General features: G+C 36.1%; 1 protein-coding gene across 3 annotated transcripts in view; it reads left to right on the top strand.

Moving 5' to 3' along the window:
- The window catches only part of LOC106873734 (carboxypeptidase D), a 471,768-nt gene that overhangs the window by 312,222 nt on the left and 154,179 nt on the right, over positions 1–5,367 (top strand). The gene's annotated exons all lie outside the window — the stretch shown is intronic.

Raw genomic sequence — 5,367 nt, 5'->3', positions numbered from 1 at the left:
ATATATATATATATATATATATATATATATATATATAGCTGAATAGATACATATATTTAAATTTTGAATCTATATATCATGCGCACATATCACACGCACACACACACAAAGGCACACCCACCCACACGTATATATAGGTAGGTAATGAAATGATTGTTATATTTATAAGCTGGTCAGTTAGACAAACATGTCTGTTTATATCTTTTAAAACATCAATAAAGTTAATCTTTGATCAGATTTAAATGCTAATCTTCTTAATCTTCATATTTTCCATTTATTCTTCTTAAACTTAAGACCACAAAATACCAATCGATTATTTGGTATCAATTTAATTGCATTTTAACGATAGTTTCGACTTTAACAATTTTCGTGATTACATCTTTACCTCTGCCTGGCCCTTTTTGCGCGAAATTTCCTTTTCTTTTCCACCAATGGTCTATGTTTCTTATAAATTATGCATTTTTTAATGCTTTTAGCATAGATATATTCTAGTTCGGTATATAATCCTTCTAATTTTTATATAGCATTAATATTTGCAAAATTCACGACAGCATACTATCTTAAACCTAGAATCTAAAAAGTTGATGACCTAGCAATTTTATACACTATAAATCGGCTGATCATGGTCAAGTTTAGTAAAGATAGGACTATTTAAAGTATTTTGCCGAACACCTTGCCTAGCAATACCAATCTGCTTCATATGTTGTTTTGCACCAGTGGTGTGATTTTGCTGTAAATTATTTATTTTCGATTTTTGATCGTATAGGCGCAGGAGTGGCTGTGCAGTAAGTAGCTTGCTTACCAGCCACATGGTTCCAGGTTCATTCTCACTGCGTGGCACCTTGGGCAAGTGTCTTCTATAGCCTCGGGCCGACCAAAGCCTTGTGAGTGGATTTGGTAGACGGAAACTGAAAGAAGCCCGTCGTATTTATGTATATATGTGTGCGTGTGTGTGTATATCTTTGTGTGTCTGTATTTGTCCCCCCAACATCGCTTGACAACCGATGGTGGTGTGTTTACGTCCCCGTAAAATAGCCGTTCGGCAAAAGAGACCGATAGAATAAGTACTAGGCTTCCAAAGAATAAGTCCTTGGGTCGATTTGCTCGACTAAAAAGGTGGTGCTCCTGCATGGCCGCGGTCAAATGACTGAAACAAGTAAAAGAGTAAGAGAGTATATATTTTGGTTCACTTTATAAAATGCCACTTTCAGGAATAATCACAATGTTATAACATTGTGATTATTCCTGAAAGCTATAAAAGTACGCTATTATTACTCTGTAATATGCAGAGATGATGGCATGTTCTATCTATTCAGTTTCTCCACCCACTGTTCCCGGTTGGGGCGTCGGGATAGAGTCCCCAGGCACCTCCATAAAGTCCTATCGGAAGCAACTGGCATTAAGTATTCTCGTTGGAGTCCTAAGTATGACAAGTTGAGACTAGTGATATTATCCAACAATCCCCATCTAGGTACTCCTAGGTGTCCTGCCAGTAGCTTGGATTGAAGAAACCATTTTCCTACTCTTTTCTGTGACACTCTAACACGTTTGTATTACAGGAGTTGCGATCTCTTAATGCGGAAGAGTAGCGGTTCGATTTAGAGATCCCTTACTTTCTGAATTAATGACCCAACTGCATAACGTTACTCTGGAAAGCCTTCAGAGAGTCCGCGCTTTGATAACATGCTTTCGCGGTTATACTATTTTGGTCATTATCCAACATTCATCATCATAGCTGAGGATAGGCAGGAAAACGAAATTGAAGTTAACGAGTTTGTGAGGATTTTTTGCCAAGTTCTCTTCATCAGAGGACCAAATGTTGTAGCTCGTGCATCATCATGTCATCACCCGCAATTCTAGCATTCAGTCCAGCCTTCTGCCAACCATTACTCGAAAATACCGTTCCGAAACTTTAAATGTAAATGTACACTCCATAGAAAAGTTTAGAAACGATATGAATTTTTAAGCAATGTTGCTGAACATATTGTATACTAAGCGCAGGGGCGGGTGTGCGGTAAGTAGTTTGTTTACCAACCACATGGTTCCGGGATCAATCCCACTGCGTGGTACCTTGGGTAAGTGTCTACTATATATATATATATATATATATATATATATATACATGTATGTATATGTTTGTCCGTGTTTTTCGCCCCACCATCGCTTGACAACCAGTGTTAGTGTGTTTATGCCCTCGTAACTTGGCGTTTCGACAAAACAACCGATAGGATAAGTACTAGGCTTACAAAGAATAAGTTCTGGGATTGAATTGTTCGACTAAAGGCGGTGCTCCAGCATGGCCACAGTCAAATGACTGAAACAAACGTGTAAGCCCATCTTCCCCATATTTTCATTTGCATCAGCAGTATAATTTCATTATAAATTATTCATGTTTATTTCTGTACCTTGTACATATGGTCTGGTCTCCTACATAAACTACGACATTGATATATCATTGGTATTATTCATGAAATCCACGACAGTATACTATCTGAACTCTGGAATGTACAGTGATGATGGCAAAGCAATAATATACAAATTAGCTCGCCGTGGATTAATTTAGAAACTATAAGTATATTTAGATACCTTTGTTAAACATTTTTCTACCAAGCCTATTTTGCACGATATAATCTTTTCACCAGCTGTCTAATTTTGTTATAATTTATGTGTTTTGATTATGTTCCGGCTCACTATTTAAATCACAAGATTTATGGCATGGATATCATAGAGGACTTCTGCAATAATCACCGCTGATACACTTGTTAAAAAGTGTTAAATTGTCTATTATACCCCCAACTATGAATTTTTTGTTTAGAGTTTTTTCTACAGTTACTATCTCAACTATATTATATAAACTTAAATGGCTTCTTTCTCACCAAAAATATTTTAAGGAGAGCGGCGCCCCAGTAAGATGGACGACAGTAACTTCACCCTTCTGATATCTGCGTTCCCTATATCTCCTAAAAGTCGTATAGTGTAGTTTGAACCACTGTAATATAGTATGAGGCTCAATAAGAAACTTCACCATAGGGAATCGTCTGCAACTCTCCTGGAACTGATACAACACCGACTTTCTGGAAATTGTTTCACTATATATATATATATGTTCTAGTTCACAATATAAACCTCCACTTTGGAAGTTTATAAGATATTCTTAGCATGTCCGAGAATATAATCTTCAGAGAAAATTAAAGAACGAAGATTCTACTCTTTCCATTTTCTGATAAAAATATATAAATTATTCGTATTTTCGAATGAGGCTGCTAATGTCTTTACAGATCTGAAGTGGCTTTAGAGTAGGAGGTTTACTTACAAACGATATGGTTTGGAGGGAGTCGTCTCACTGCGTGACACCTTGAGAAAGTGTCTTCTACTAAAACTTCGGGCTAACTAAAATATAAACATATATGTACATATATATATATATAATCATATATACATACGTGTATAGATATATACATGTATATATTTATATATATGTATGTATATATATATATGTGTGTATATATGTATATATATGTATGTATATATGTATATATACGTATATATATATATATATGTTTGTGTATATATGTATATATGTATAAATATGTATATGTATATATGTATGCATATATTTATGTATACATATTTGTCTATACGCACATATATGTATGTATACGTATATCTATATGTGTGTATGTGTGTGTGCCTTTGTACTTGTCCCCACCACGACAGCTTAACAAAGGGGTGTCAGTTTGTTTGCACCATTAAATCTAGCGATTCGGGAAAAGTGGCCGATAGAATGCGTATCAGTCTGCATAAATTAAACAATGATATATAAAAGATACATACTTCTCTGTGGTGTTGACATTTCTCACTTCCTGTCCATAACCACTCGAACCACATTTCAGTCCCACTGCATTGTTTTCCAAGAACTTGGGTGAGAAGTACTATCGCTAAAAACTCTATGGAGTTGGTCCGTATCATAGGAAGACACGGCGACAATACTAGTATATGATTATGGCTGTCTATGTGCAGATATGTAAATGTGACCATCCAAATGGTTACTCTGTGCAAGTCACCAGTCTTTTATCGTGATAGGACTTTCAGTAGATGGAAAAATAAATAAAAATTAGGTCAATGTGAAGAGATATTTCAACACCTTTGGATTAAAATGGTAAGCGACGCTAGTACTGCGCTCTCAGTCTACGTGATAAGTACCTAATAACGAGAAAGAGAGCTGCCATATTAAGCGCTCAAATCTGAATTTGAAAACGAGATGGTGATAGCAACTTCCAGAGGGCAGCATTTCGAGGATAGAAGCTCTTAAAATAAAGTGACTTATGACTAACAGAGAGCTCAACAGATACAATGTACTTGGGAAAAGAAACGGCTGGCAAGTTTGAAGGTTTTGAAAGAGGGGACTGGACCAAAAAGTATATCTGAGTAATGACCATAGAAATAAGTAAAGAAAAGACATAACGAAGATATATTTCAACGAGAAACCAAAAACTTTAACTTGTTAGAAAGAAAGGATCCAACATGCTGTAACTCGATTCTGAATTGCGACTAACAAGTTGAGACACAATTGTAAAAGCATATACATACGCGTGACGATGGACAATGGAGCCACATCGCCTTTGTTTCCTATTGTTTCATTGCGCTTTTTGAGCAACAAAATTATTTCCTCACTTATCAGGTTATATATAGTCGCTGGCATGGGGAATGTGTTAGAGAAGCTTTCTTCGCAAGCTTGTGGTCTTGGCTTGAGTACTACTTCACGGCACCTTCGTCAAGTGCTATCTACAGTAGTCACGAACTGACCGAAGATTTATGAGTGGATTTGTTAAACAAACTAAAAAAAAAACAAAAACTCGTCGTATATTCAATATATGTGTGTGTGCGCGAAGGCGCGTGCCGTGTGTGCATGTGTGTGTCGTTTCGTTTTTGATGTGTTTATCTTCTGCCCCCGCTTGGTCATTGTCGGTTTTATTTTTTTATCGTTTACTTGTATCGATTATTAGACTGCAGCCATACTGGAGCACTGCCTTGGAGAATTTTTAGCCGAATATATCTCGCTCTCAGTACATTTTTCCCGGTCCCTTTTGCTGAATAACTATGATAATCGGTGGTGGTGGTGGTGGGGAATACAGAACAAAGGCATAGACAAATATATATATATACATATATACATACATACATACATATATATATATATATTCATTAGAAATGCAGAGACGCCTATAATAGGACATCTACTCGCTAGAAATAGCAGCAAAAATACTACATACCACAAAAGTTAGGGATAATTTCGAAAGGAAATGAAAAATAAAAACTTTTACCAATCTATATTCTGTACCATGGTTTCAAGTCAACTTTAGTAAG

The sequence above is a fragment of the Octopus bimaculoides genome, chromosome 16, assembly GCF_001194135.2.
Source record: "Octopus bimaculoides isolate UCB-OBI-ISO-001 chromosome 16, ASM119413v2, whole genome shotgun sequence".
Taxonomy (NCBI): Eukaryota; Metazoa; Mollusca; class Cephalopoda; order Octopoda; family Octopodidae; genus Octopus; species Octopus bimaculoides.
This window is presented reverse-complemented; position numbering and strand designations above follow the sequence as displayed.